Source organism: Pinus tabuliformis, chromosome 5_1, assembly GCF_031772625.1.
Source record: "Pinus tabuliformis cultivar Carrire ecotype Pingquan chromosome 5_1, CPIR1, whole genome shotgun sequence".
In the NCBI taxonomy this organism is placed as follows: Eukaryota; Viridiplantae; Streptophyta; class Pinopsida; order Pinales; family Pinaceae; genus Pinus; species Pinus tabuliformis.
In genome coordinates this window covers 70,985,782-70,999,793 of record NC_142305.1, presented here as the reverse complement: position 1 = coordinate 70,999,793, position 14,012 = coordinate 70,985,782, and positions in this window count along the sequence as shown.

Sequence of the window (14,012 nt, the reverse complement as noted above, 5' to 3'; positions counted from 1 at the left end):
GGTGCCGGGTTAGTACAAGAATTCTGGGCAGAGGTGGTGGAGACAGCATGTTACCTATTCAATAGATCACCTTCATCAGCGTTGGAGGATAAGACTCCACAAGAGGTATGGACTGGTAAGAAACCCTCTCTTTCACATTTGAGGGTATTTTGATGTGATGCATATGTACATGTTCCAAAGGAGAAACGAACCAAGTTGGATAGTGAATCTGAAAAGTGCATCTTTATTGGGTATAAGGATGGTTTAAAGGGTTATAAGATTTGGAACCTAGCAACAAGGAAGGTTGTGTACAGCCGAGATGTGGTGTTCAGAGAGGTGAAAGATGTTATTAAACATGAAGTCTAACCAAAGGAACCTGGGAAGATAGAGTTTGAACTAAAGGAGGAAGAATCAGACTCTACAGTAGAGGAGCAATCAGAAGATAAAGAGCCACAAACTCCAGGTGTAAGAAGATCAGTTCGAGAAAGAAGGCAGCCAGAAAGGTATAGTCTATCTATTTTTTATCTATTATTGATGATGATACCCAAACTATGAAGGAAGCAGTAGATTAAGAGGATGGAAAACTCTGGAAAGAGGCCATGATTGATGAAATGGAAACTTTGCACAAAAATGAGGCTTGGGATCTAGTGGAGTTGCCGATTGGAAGGAAACCCATTGGCAGCAAATGGGTGTTCAAGAAGGAGACAAATGCAGAAGGAAAGGTGGAGAAATACAAAGATCAGTTGGTATCAAAAGGTTATTCCTAGGTGTCGGGAATTGATTTTGGTGATATTTTTTCTCATGTTGCCAAGGTAACTTCTATTAGATTACTTGTATCTATTGTTGCCACTTTTAATTTTGAGGTAGAACAGATGGATGTGAAGACAACATTTCTTCGCGGGGATTAGGAAGAGGAGATCTACATGAAGCAACCTGAAGGCTTTGTGGTGAAGGGTAAGAAAGAACTGGTATGCAAGTTAAATAAGTCTCTCTATGGGTTAAAATAGTCACCAAGGATATGGTATCATAAATTTGATACATTTATACGGGGACTTGGCTTCACCAGAAGCAAAGCAGATCACTGTCTGTATTTTAAATTAGTTGGTGACTATTTTATTTGTCTGGTCTTGTATGTGGATGATATGTTGCTGGTTGGAAATTACAAAGAAATTATCTAGGATTTGAAGACCCAATTGTCCTCCAAATTCGACATGAAAGATCTTGGTGTTGCAAACTATATTTCAGGCATGGAAATTAAAAGAGATTGGGCAAAGAGGAAGCTCTATTTAAACCAAAGGAAGTATTTTGAGACAATACTGCAGACGTTTAATATGCAGGATAGTAAACTAGTGAAGGTTCCTATTCCTATAGGTGTAAACTTATCTGTTGAACAGTGTCCCAAGACACAAGAAGAGGAAGAGGATATGTCCCATGTTCCATATGCAAGTGTAATCGGTAGCTTGATGTATGCAATTGTTTGTGCTAGACCAAACATTACACATGCAGTGGGAGTATTGAGCAGGTTTATGTCAAAACCAGGGAAGGAGCATTGGACAGCAGTGAAGCGGGTTTTCAGGTATTTGCGTGGCACTAGTGATTTTGGTTTGTGCTACCAAGAAAGAGCATGATTGGATATATTTTTGGATATCCATGGCTTTTTTTATGCAGACTGGGCTGGAGATCTAGATCAGAGAAGATCTACAAGTGGGTATGTGTTTGACCTATTTGGAGGTGCAGTCAGTTGGATGAGTAAGAAACAATCTGTAGTGGCACTATCAACTACAGAGCCAGAATGCATGGCAGCCACTCATGCAAGCGAGGAAGCAGTTTGATTGCAGAGATTGTGTTCAAGTATGGGGTTAGTATAGGGAGCTATAAGGATAGACTGTGACAGCCAAAGTGTAATATTCTTGGCAAAGAACCCTGCATATCATTCAAAGACAAAGCACATTGATGTCCAGTATCACTTTGTGAGGAATATGATAGAGGACAAAAAGGTGTTGCTGGTAAAGGTGGACACTTTGAAGAATACTGCAGATGCATTGACAAAATCTGTGAGCTCTAAGAAGTTCTCTTGGTGTAGAGAAACAATGGGTGTTGAAGGGCTGGATAAATGACTAAGATCTCTTGTGGACCCCTGTGGAAAGAAAAAAACAAGTGGGAGAATCTTGGGTTGTGTTATATTCTTTCAACGACTAGCCCACGTAGTTAACCGAGGGGTTAGAGGGGGGGCAGAGCCCCCCCTTCGTTGCACTGATTGCATAGCGGGGGGGTCACAGGGGGTTTTAGGGGTGTAGGTAACCCCACTCTATGGGGTCCATGGCAACGCCTCGGAAAATTTTGGTTTTGGAACCTATGTTAGGTTGGGCGAACCCACCTATGGTTTTGTGCATGATTTTCGCACATGTTTTTTGTTAGGCCCGTATACTACTAGTGTAACCCCTTATTGTTATTAGTACAACCCACTTATTATATTGATGTACCCATGTAGTGCCCATATTGTTACTATTGTGCCACATAGAAGCCCACTATTGTTATTATTGTGCCCTTACATTATTATTGTTATGTCGGCTCTGATTATGTTATGACCCATTAGACTCCTATATATAGAAAGGAGGTCTTTTCATTTGTATCATCCAAGAATTGTTCATTTATGTAATGTAAAGGTGGTTGCCCCCTCGAAGAGGCTGAATTCTAAGGCGTTGATCTATCTTTTCTATCTTTTCCTTGAACTGGTTTCATAACATTTGGTATCAGAGCTTTGGATTCTAGGGTTTCGTTGCTCCAAACAGGTCATCGTGGCATTTTCAATATAACTTTTTTCCTGCGACGTTTCAGAAGCTAAAAGAAAAACTGTTTGAGAAGCAATCACTTTGAATCTTGGGTCCAAATTTCAGAGATTTTCATGCTATATTTGCGGAAGTTGGTCTTTTTGTAGACTCCTGAATTACATTCCAAACAGGTGACCTAGGGAAAATCATCGTAACTTTCTCTTCGAGCATTGGATTGAAATTTCGTAAGAAGGTACAGAAAGACGACAAACTGTAGTTTCTTGTATATATTTTTCAGAGCCAAAGGTCGAAACCGTGACACGTGGCACTTCATAAAAGTTTTTTCTTCTAGAAAGGTCTATAATTAGGTCATCTTGGGAGATTGTTCATAACTCTTTCTTGGAGAATCCAATTTGGATTAGACTGGTGGCATTGGAAAGAGGACACAGAGGTCTACTACACATCGCAATTTCAGAACTTAAAGATCTGAAAATACAGAGTTACAATCGTTTCAAGATCGAGCTCCTTAAATCAAGAAAAAGAAAGATGAGGAAGTTTGATGGCAAGGATTCGGTAAATTGGATACTTCAGATGGAGCAATATTTTGATATACATGGTGTACCATTGTTATAAAAGGTATGTATTGCATCTTCATATTTAGAACCGGATCAATTTTTATGGTATGAAGGGCTTTGTTCTCGTAAACAATTTGTTACGTGGTCAATTTTCAAAGAGGAAATGATAGCACATTATGAGGATGCAAAGAGCAACACCTTCTTTAGAGCAACACCACAACAATTGGAAAGAGTAAAAGGGCTTTGTGACATAGTGGAAAGAAAAATTATGGAAACCAGGAAGCATACCCCTCACAACTCTAAATATGGAAGTGTTGTTTATCCCAACCTTCCACAACCAACAAGGGTTGCACCACAACCATTGGAAGAAAAAAGAGAAAAAGGGCTTTGTTACAATTGTGATAGCAAATGCACTAAAGGTCATAAGTGTGCTGAGAAGAAATTATTTTACGTAGAATATGAAGAGGAGGAAGAAAAGGATCAAGAAACATCAAAAGAAGAGGATATACACCAGAAACCCACCCCAGAGAAAGAAGAAATGAATCTGACCATATCTTGTAAAGCATTGGCAAGAATTACTACTCCTCAAACTCTCAAGATAGAATGACATATCAAGAAGAAAAGGGTGCAAGAAGTGAAAGATCACATCGAGAAAGAAGAAATCAATCCAACCATATCTTGTAATTCATTGGTCGAAATTACCACTCCTTAAACTATCAAGATAGAAGGACATATCAAGAAGAAAAATGTTCAAGAAGTGAAAGATCACATCGAGCATCAGGAAATGAATCCGACCATATCTTGTAAAGGATTGGAAGAAATTACCACTCCTCAAACTCTAGAGATAGAAGGACATATCAAGAAGAAAAATGTTCAAGTAGAGAAAGATCACATCGAGCATCAACAACAAGTTCTCCAACTTTTAAAGGATAACGCCACTTCAGTGCAAAATCAAACGAAACAACAGGTAGATCAACATCGTAGTAAAAAATGTTTTGATGTAGGTGATTGGGTATTTTTACTGCTACATCTCAAGCAAGCTATTTATGAGAATGAAATGTTGGAAATACTACATGCACTTAAAAAATGGCGACCTTACCGAATGGGAAGACTCTTCAAGCATGAGGATTTGGAAGCATTGTTTTGTGCTATTTCTATTATCCAACCAGATTGGATAAACAAAGCAAGGGATGAATGGAAGAAGGATGAAGAACCGTGGCCACTTATTCAAAAGTTGCAAAAGATACCAATTCAAACAATATTGCCATAAATTGAAGAGGAAGGAAAAATCATATTGGAACCTGGAGCAGTCACATAAACAAGAACTTGACAACTACAAAATCGATCAATTTCAGAGTATATCATCAAGTGGAAGAACTTACCCGCTGAAGATTCCACATGGGAGGACAAGAACTTTATACAGAAGCATCTAGAACTACTCAAGTGTTGAGGACAACGCTTTTTGAAGAAGAGGGACATGTTAGGCCCCTATACTACTAGTGTAACCGCTTATTGTTATTAGTACAACCCACTTATTATATTGATGTACCCATGTAGTGCCCATATTGTTACTATTGTGCCACATAGAAGCCCACTATTGTTATTATTGTGCCCTTACATTATTATTGTTATGTCGGCTCTGATTATGTTATGACCCCTACACTCCTATATATAGAAAGGAGGTCTTTTCATTTGTATCATCCAAGAATTGTTCATTTATGTAATGTAAAGGAGGTTGCCCCCTCGAAGAGGCTGAATTGTAAGGTGCTGATCTATCTTTTCTATCTTTTTCTTGAACTGGTTTCATAACATTTTTGGACGCGATGGTTTTCAGTCCATGGTATTGGACACGATGGTTTTCATTCCATGGTATTGGATGCTTCGGCGTGTATAAATATGTATTATAACATTGAAAGGAACATAATGAAAAATCAAGCTGGTAGTCCCGGTTTTGGGATCCAGGGGAAAATCTCTGTGTATATGTTTTTTATGTGTTATGCTCTCGTATTGTTTATTTTATGTTCTTAGAATTCGTATGCAGGTAATTTCTGTATAGGGTTAAAACCTATAGATAGGAGAAAAGAAAAGTATAATGATTAAGGGTATGGTCATTACAGGGTAAACGAGTGATTTCTAAATGCTTTTTCTATACCTTACCAAATTTATATACATGTATAATAAAGAAATATCATGGATGCATCTAAGAATTATTAAGGCTGTGACTATGGAATACTTAAAAGAAAAAAAAAAAGAAAAAACAGGAAGGGTCCATGACAAATGTTATCAGACCCCGGACTAGGCATGAAAAGAGGTTCCATCACATATTCCAGAAACAAAATTTGTAATAATGGGAAAAATTGTTTGTGTACAGGTATCTTCCTCTGAGTGAAGAATGGAGAATGTTCATCTAGACACTATAGGAGGAGAAGAGTTGTACATGGAGCTAGGGGAAGGGGGTATTCCCTCTCCTGACCAGTTGGCTGGGGTAATACACAATTTACAATAGGAACTGGAGCAGTTGAGGAACAACAATGAATGATTAATAAAATCTAGTGAGGAGCAAGAGAAATTGATTAGAGAATGGACATAGAAGTCCAATCATAAGAGTGCAAAACTAGTTCGGTCAAACCAGAAACAATCAAGATTGTCACTAGACAAATATGAAAGCGAGGAGGAAACTGAAAAAATGGATTCCAGGAACCAGAAAGTAAGAAAAAGGAAGGAACTCTAGGGAGAGTTCCAGAAGATAAAACCCCCCACTTTCGACGGAGAGAAAGAAGAAGATGTTAAAGCCTAGTTAAATACTTTCAAGTATATGAATATGAAAGAAACCTGAAAGCAAGACTATCAATTTATTATTTGCAAGGAAAAGCCACTCTCTGGTGGGAAGAGATGAAGATGGTACATTTTTTAGAAGAAAAACCGTGTCATGGGAGAAATTTCAGCAGAAATTCAAAGCCCACTATTTGAATGAGAGATACTATGATGATTAGGCCAAAGAATTCCATGCATTGATGTTGGGTCAACTTACCATGGATGAAATTGTGACCAAGTTCACAAATTTGCTTCGGTATGTTCCTTACATCCGAGAGGAAAAGGAAAAGGTTCAAAGGTTTCTGAACTGTTTACCACCTATATATAAAGAAAGAATTGAATTTGATAACTCGAGGATGATGGATGAAGCGGTAAGAAAGGAAAGACTTTGTTATCAGTAGCTCTAAAATAGATGTGAGGGCTCTCGACCTTGGCAGAACAAAGATAAAAATAAGATGGGGGCCAGCCTAAAAAGACAGAAACCTGCTTATTTAAAATAAATGGGTAAAGACCACCAGCGGAAGAAGATTAACATGAGTGAGTTAAGTCATCCAAAAAATCTTACACGGGCTCTAGGCATGTAGCGTTAGGTAACAAGAAGTATCTTGGGGGTAAAGAAAGAGAGCCATTAAAGTGTTGGGGTTGTGGCAAACCCCATTTGCTAAGGGAGTGTCCACACAATCCCAAATCCATCTAGAATGTTCATATAGCACCTGAAGCTTCTATAGTAATTAATGTGCCTCGGAGTATACCAAGAATCAGTGCAGCTCTGGAAGATCGACAAGAAAAACATAAATCTACCATGATTGAAATAGAAGGTATTCTTCAAACCCATCCTGTTGTCTGTTTTAATAGACCTTGGGGCTAGCTTAAGTTATATAAACCCCTAGATAGTGGAAAAGTGTGGTTTAAAACCATAAACATTTCACCACCCTTGGCCAGTACAATTAACCACTGGTTCTGAAAAGAAAGTGACTCATATGGTAAAGTAGGGCATAGTAAATTTAAACAAATATCTCACCGATATTAATTTTAACATCCTCCCTTTAGAATTGTTGGCATTATGATATAGGTGTTGTCCTTGATGGAAACTCACATATATGATGAATTATAACAGTTCACGGTGCAACAGGTTAACAAGGATTACAGATCAGACTCTAGAGATTGAAGAAAGAGAATGGTTTAAGAAGTATATGTTGGTTCACCTTGTCCAAGCAGTGTACACACATGGGTTAATAGAACAAAAGGAGCATATACACATGCACGCACTTTCACATAAGGAAAAGAGCGTATGGGATGGAAAATCAAAGTTTTGGTTTGAGGTATTGGTCCGAGGTTTTTGGTTTGAGGTATTGGTCTAAGGTTTTGGTCCAAGGTATTGAGAAAGGCCAAAAACTATATAAGGAGGAGAAGATCAAAGGAACATGTGTGCAAGTGTAAGGGTTACTTAGGAATACTTCTATTTGAAGTATATTTTATGTTGCAGGGGCTATGATTATGAAATGATCTGAAATATTTTGTGCACCTTGAATTCAATGTTCGATCAGGATCATGAAACCTGAAATGAATTTCAATTGAATGATCTAATATTGGTTGGGCTAGATTTGATTTCTAACGCATGTTTTATTCTGTAAATGTTATGATCTGGGTATGACTGAAGGCTGGAATAGTTGTGAAGTTTTAAGTTAGTATTTGCATATATATACACTAGTTCGCCTTGGTGAAGGTGTGTATACACGCTTGTTCGATACTTCAAAGTAGTGTATACATTATGAAATATGATGTTTGAATTTGTAGTTGCTTTTGGTTGTTGATGCAAATTTCTAGGTTCTGCTCTATGTTCTGGTGATTGTGTTCTGGTGATAGCATTCTAAATGTTCAGATTGATTGATTGTAATCTACTTCGGTCATGATGGGTTTTCAATGATTGGTTGTATTGCAGTGGTGATTGATTTTGAGCTTCAATGCTACTGATGGGTCTATTATGAAAATTGGATGAAATGTGGCCTTCATATTGTGTTTTTATGTACCAAGAGTATCCAGTCTGAAAAATTTATGAAACGGGTCCTTAGAGGATGAGATAAGGTTGTAACCTTCTATAGGTTAGCGCCTACGTACTAGTAAGCATATCGGCGAGTACAAGAGCCAAGGGGTTGGAGCTCCCTTCTAGTAGCAGCTAAAAATGAGTGAAGGTTGGAGCCTTCTGTAAGCTGGCGCCTACGTACTAGTAAACATATCGGATAGTACAAGAGCTAGGGATTGGTAGCTCGCTTCTAGTAGAAGCTGGAGAATGAGAGAAGGTTGTAGCCTTTTGCAGGTGGGTGCTAGTGTATTGGTATGAGTCTAAACCAGTACAAGATTGTAAATAGTTTTTTCTTATATTAAAAGAAGACAGAGACGATATCAGCAGGTGCTTTTTCTCTCACATTGGGTTTCCACCTTAAATCTTGGTGTTCATGTGTGCTTCTTATGTGTGAATGATTATTCGATTATTATTGCAAATGGTTACTGTTTAAATGGTTAATTAAGTACTGATGAATTGATTAAATATCAACAAATGATGAATTAACTTAATCATAAGCTCAATGGATATACATTGGTTGCCTTTAGAATAGTTGCATCCACACGCGAGTTCCCTTCTTTTAAGTAGCGTATATAAATCTGAGTATGAAAAGAAAAAGTTATTAAGTTGATAATACTAATTTACCCCCCCCCCCCCCTCTTAGTATTATTTCCAAAAAGGATCATATGATCATTTTGTGGGAATGGACTGGTTAGAAAAATAGAAAGTTGTAGTAAATTGTTTAGAAAAAACAGTGAGTTGTGTAGACCAACACGAGAATTCAGTTCTCATGAAAGGAAAACCAAAACCAATTTCAGTAAGGCAAATAACAACACTACAACTGAAAAGAATAACAAGAAAAGGTTTTCAAGTATATGTAGCACAAGTGGAAGAGCAGAAACAACAGACTGAAGCGAGAGGAGTAGATTAGCTACCAATAGTGGGAGATTTCTTAGATGTATTTCCTGAAGAAATTCCCAAACTACCCCCTCATAAAAGCCTTGATTTCTCCATTGAATTGGTACCGGGTGCTACTCCAGTGTCTAGAGCCCCATACTGAATGAGTACCCTAGAGTTAATAGAGTTGAAATTGCAACTACAAGAGCTGCTTGATAAAGGATATATCAAGCCAATTGTGTCCTTGTGGGGAGCTCCAATATTGTTCATTAGAAATAAATATGTTACACTTAGAATGTGTATTGAGTATAGATAGTTGAATAAGTTAAATATAAGAAAAAAATATCCTCTTCCCTGAACTGATGACATGTTTGACCAAGTAAGAGGGGCTACTATTTTTTGCAAGATAGATTTGTGAACAGGATATCACCAGTTGCGCATTAAAGACATGGATATATACAAGAAAACTTTTAGAACGAGTTATGGTCATTATGAGTTCCTAGTATTACCTTTTGGACTCACCAATTCGCCCACCACTTTCATGTGTCTCATGAACAATGTACTGCACAAGTTTTTGGATCAATTTGTGCTAGTCTTTATCGACGACATCTTAATATACTCAAAGAATGAGGAGGAACACCAAACACATTTAATATTGGTGTTAAAAATTCTCAGAGAGCATCAGCTTTATGCAAAGGGTAGTAAATGTGAGTTTTATAAAACTCAAATTCAATATCTGGGACACATCATCTCCAAAGAGGGGTTGGCAGTAGATCTTGAAAAAATTAAAGCCATTATGAATTGGTCGATACCAAAGTATGTACCAACAATTCATTATTTTATGGGAATTGTTGGGTACTACCATAGGTTTGTACATGGGTTCTCTAAGTTGGCTTACCCCATCACTTCCTTGCAGAAGAAGGGGGCTAAATTTGAATGGAGTGAAAAGTGTCAACAAATTCTTGACTAGTTAAAGCACATGTTGACAACAACCCCTGAACTAAATATAAAGACCCGCATAAGGAGTTTATTGTATGTAAAAATTCGTGTTTGGAAGGATTGGGAAGGTTGAATTTACAAGATAATGCAGTTATAGCCTATGAGTCAAGAAAAATGAAAAAACACGAAAAACATTATGTTTTCTATGACTTGGAGTTAGCTACGATCATCCATGCCTTAAAAATGTGGAGGTATTAGCTGTTAGGAAAACAATTTGTGTTGGTAACTAATCATATCAGTCTAAAATATTTCTTTATCCAATGGACGTAAATGCTAGGTAGGCAAGATGGTTAGCCTTCCTAAGAGAATTTGACATGGAAATTTAGGACATAAAGGGGAAGGAAAACAAAATCGTGGATGTCCTATGTAGATATCCTATTTCGGTTCAGGCTGTTGCAGAAAGCAGAGTAAAAACAAATTTAGAAGAACACATACAAGTAACAACGAAGTAGGACCCAAAGTATGTAGAATTAAAACTGAAGGTACAACAAGGAGAAAACACATAATATGATATCAATCGAAAGGGGTTAGTGACATATAGAAATAGGATATATGTTCCAGAAGTGACAGCACTAAGGAAAATGATTCTAGATGAGTTCCATATGAGACCATATGTCAGCCACCCAGGTTGCCAAAAGATGATTACTGCTTTAAGAAAACATATTTTTTTCTAGGCATGAAGAAGGAGGTGGTGGAATACTTATCCAAATGCCTGCAATGCAAACAGGTGAAGGTGGAGCATTTGCATCCAATAAGTTTGTTGAATCCACTACCCATTGCAAAGTGGAAGTGGGAGGTGATATCCATGATTGTGCTACTCAGAACGAGACAAAAACGCGATTCTATCATGGTGGTGGTAGACACATTAACTAAGGAAACACATTTTATTCCAGTAAAATCCATCTTTGGTACTGCTCAGATTTCTAATGTATTCATGTGGGATATTTTCAAACTTACATGGAATCCCAAAAATGATAATATCTTATTCAGATGCCAAGTTCACCTCCAACTTCTAGAAGGAATTGTTTGGGAGTTTGGGTACTAAGTTTAATTTTAGTACCTTATATCACCCACAGACCAATGGGCACACGGAACGAATAAACCAAATTATGGAGGACATGTTATGAATGTATGCAATGGATTGACCCACTAAGTGGGAAAAATTCTTGCATCTAATGGAGTTTGCCTACAACAATATCTATCAGGATACTATCAATATGAGTCATTTTTAAGCCTTATACAACAAAAAATGTCACACTCCACTCAGCTAGATTCAACCTGAAGATAAACTGATTCTTAGAGTTGAACTTCCAGAAGAGATGGAATAAACTATGTAGAAAATTCAACAAAATATTAAACTTGCCCAAGATCGTCAAGAAAGTTATGCAGACCAGAAGCAGACTCATAAATAATTCCAAGTGGGGGAGCATGTGTATATAATGGTTAAGCCTCGAAAGAGTACCTTTAAAACTGGCGAGTGTGCAAAACTAGCACCTTGGTTCTGTGTACCATTTGAAATCCTGGACCATGTGGGTCTAGTAGCATAAAAATTGGCTCTACCTAGTCATGTTAAATTTCATAATATATTTCATGTATCATTATTGAAAAACTATGTTCATGATCCTTCTCATATAGTTGACTGGAATGTGTTACAAGTGGAGCCTGAAGGAGACCTTCTACTAGAACCACTTCGTATTTTGGAGTGGAAATAGATTGTGCTCTGTAATTGGGTAGTGTCTTAGGTTAAGGTGCAATGCAAACACTTTACCCCCGAAGAGGCCACCTGGGAATTGGAAGACCATATGAAAGAAAATTATCTTGAATGGAAAGCACTCGAGATGTCCAAGAATTAGACACCAAGGACAATGTTCTTTTATTTAGCGGGGAGATGTAATATCCCTATTTTTCTTGTGCTTTGTAAAGTCATAATGACTAAGACAGTATAATTAGTAGTAAAAATAATGGTAATAATGGCATGTTGGCCAAGTCATGTTTATGATAATGTAAATAGTTATGTGGAATTAATAATTAATATGGTTGAAATGAATTAGATGGAAATAACAAAAGAATATTGAGATCATTATCCTGATCGTTTGTCTTAGAGAAGGGATCGGATTAGGAAAAGAGGAGAAAATGTTGAACTTTCCCAAGTCACTCCAAAGAAAAATCCTCTTGGAGTGAAACTAGGTGATTTTTTGGATAAGTAGAGAAATGAATCTAGCAAAATCACCTAGCGCAGTGGAGAAAAAAAACTGGAAGGGGTGGAAAAGCATCATAGAAGATAAGGGTAGGCTTTAAAGGATGAAAAAAACTAAAAATAAAAAAATCATTTTAACATAAAAATAATCCAAGGTTGAGGATAAGCATATTCCAAAAACACAGGGTGTCGTTTTAGAAATTCTGCTAGGAAAGAAAAATATAAATAAAATCTATACCAGACCAACAGGGGTTGTTGATTTTGGGAGAAAATGTTCGATCTCAGCTCTAGGGGAACAAGCAGAAAAGGTTCATGGTTGGGAGGAAAATTGTTCTAACTAGTGTGATTCGGTTACAGAAAGTAACTTTTTGGTAACAACGTACACATTCACCTGCTTTAATTATGTTATAAATTATGTTACAAGGTTATATTTTTTGTCTGTTCTACAATGGGGTTTAATAGTCATGCATATCGAAAGATGGATGTTTACTAAGTAAAAATCATGATGGTGTGTTTGTTATTATCATTAATCTGTAGATTTACTTAGCATAAGGAATATGAAATTCTAAGAAATTATGCTTAATTAAATTCATCATAGTGTTGGAAATAATACTGAGAGGCAGGGGGGGGGGGAATCAGTATTATCAGGTAAATTATTTTTCATTTCACGATCAGATTTGTATACGCTACTTCAATTAGTAAATACCGCGTATGCACGCAACATCAGTTAAGGAAACACGTGTATATAAGCAGACTTGTAATTTAAATTATTCTTCAGATGTTGATCATTAATCTGTGCATCAAACCATATGAACAGTAACCAGGAACAGTAAAACAAAACATGCAATCACACATAAGAACACAAGATATAAGGTGAAAACCTAATGTGGGTGAAAGCCACCTGCTGCAATTTGTCTCTATCTTCTTTCAATTAAAAACTTATTTTTACAATGTTTCTGTACTGGTGCAGTCTTATACCAGTACACAGGCTACTACCTGCAGAAGGCTACAACCTTCTCTCATTCTCGAGCTTCTCTTGGAAGGGAGCTACAACACCCTTAGCTCTTGTACTAGCTGAGGTACTAGTACCTAGGTGCTAACCTTCAGAAGGCTACAACCTTCTCCTTTCTTCCAAGGACCACGTTTCATAAATTTTTAGACTAGATCCATGAATATAAATCAAACATCAAGTATATCTGCATTAACCAAACTCCTTTGTACAAAAAAATACTGAATCAACCAATAACTTCTCAGAATGCTGTAACTAGAAAACAGTACCAGTAACCAAATACCAACTCTGAACCCAAAACACTGCAGCAATAAATAGGAGCAGCTAAAACATATTTCATGAGATATAATCTACTTCAATATGTGGAACCTGCATGCATACGCTTTTGTATCAAGGCCATCGTGAGTATGCATTGTTTTAAGTTAGTGAACCAGCGTGTATACGCACCTTTGCTGTGTTGAACCTACATACAGATCTATAAAAGATAATTTATCCTTTTTACTTATTCAAACATTAGCTATACCCAGATTATCATATTTATAGACCACGTCATGCGCCAAATATAACATATCAAAAATTACAGAAAGATACTTCTCTTCAAACCGCCTTAAGATCTTAACCCATCAATAGAACTTATCCTTCTCCTTGCGCTCAGGTTCCTCCTTGATTCAGATCTAGTTATTCACCATAACCAATGACAGTATTCTAG